Raw genomic sequence first — 1,450 nt, forward strand, 5'->3', positions numbered from 1 at the left:
AAGTGAATGAGTTTAAATAAAGTTCAAAAAACATTAATTCACATTTATACAGCGTAATCAGTTATGTGTAACTGCCGGATGTTAAAATTTATACATTTCAAATGAAAATTGCATGCAATGTTATTATGGACGGAGCAAATAAGCGTTTAATTTGAGAACTGTGCACATGCCATTGCACTTGCTCTGTGGTATTAAGAAATATATTCTGATTAATTTGATATAAATGTTATATTAATGCGAATTAATGAATTTTAGTTATTTCGACATTTCGTCGTGATCATTTAAAACAAATTTTACTGCGCAATTTCTGCGTTCGGTACACCCTCGTAAAGGTTTAATGCGGGAAACACAAATACATGTGTATCGTTCAGCATACAGCAGTATGAAGAATATTGTGACCAATTTTTGATAACAATATAAATGTTGCAACAATACGGATTAATAAATTTCGGTTGTTTTGTCAGTCCCTGCACTATTAAATAGAGATTTAAAACAGATTTTATATACGTTATTTCCCCGCGGTTGAAGCATTGATTTCGCCTATCGCTCATCTGGAACGGCAGCGACGTCAGATTCGAGCGAGTTTTCTTAGAAAGAAAAATACAAAATAGCACATACACTTATACATGTATATAGGACGAAATATGATTTTACTAATATGTCAAGAGCGTCGTGACAGCGAGTTTCGCTTGGGCCAACGAAAGTGCGATATGATATGTACAGATGTAAGAAAAAAAAAATGTCATCCGTTTTCGTACTGACGCGCGCACGACGCGTGAGACTTACTTGGGGATGAAGTTCATCCCAACGACTTTTCCAACGAAGGAAAAGTGTGTAGCGAATGATGAAGAGATAGATTGAACGAGATGAGAAAAAGAAAGTGCACATACCTATGTGTACATGTTAATTATATAAAGATAAGAGAAAGAAAAAAGATTTATCATTTATGCTAACGAGGTAAAGACTTATAATAAACATGTATTTATATATGCAAGTATTTATGTAAGTCGCTCCCATGTTTATTATAATCAGTTTATTATAATGTTTATATAATCTTCGCCAAAAACGTAGTGATAACGCGCATTATAATATTTGCGTATATCACGTGAACACACACGCGCGCGCGCGCGTGTGTGTGTGTGAGAGAGAGTGCGCGCGCGTGTATGCGTGTGTGCGTGTGTGAGAAAGAGACCGATAAGGTAGTTGATATTCGCTATGAAGAAGAAAGATGAGCCGGAAGAGGTTACAGAGATACACCGGTGAAAAGACAGGGAAGGTAAAAGAGAGAAAGATGGACTTGGTTCAACTAGAAATATAGAGAGAGGGTGCAAAGAGGATCGAGCGCGAGCAGCGGCAGCGACAGCGGCGGCGGCGGCGGCGGCGGCGATGACGACAACGAAGCTCGATCTCTTTCAAAACAATTACGCATTCTTCTATACCCGTTCTCCCA

The sequence above is a fragment of the Atta colombica genome, unplaced genomic scaffold, assembly GCF_001594045.1.
Source record: "Atta colombica isolate Treedump-2 unplaced genomic scaffold, Acol1.0 scaffold96, whole genome shotgun sequence".
NCBI classification, from domain to species: Eukaryota; Metazoa; Arthropoda; class Insecta; order Hymenoptera; family Formicidae; genus Atta; species Atta colombica.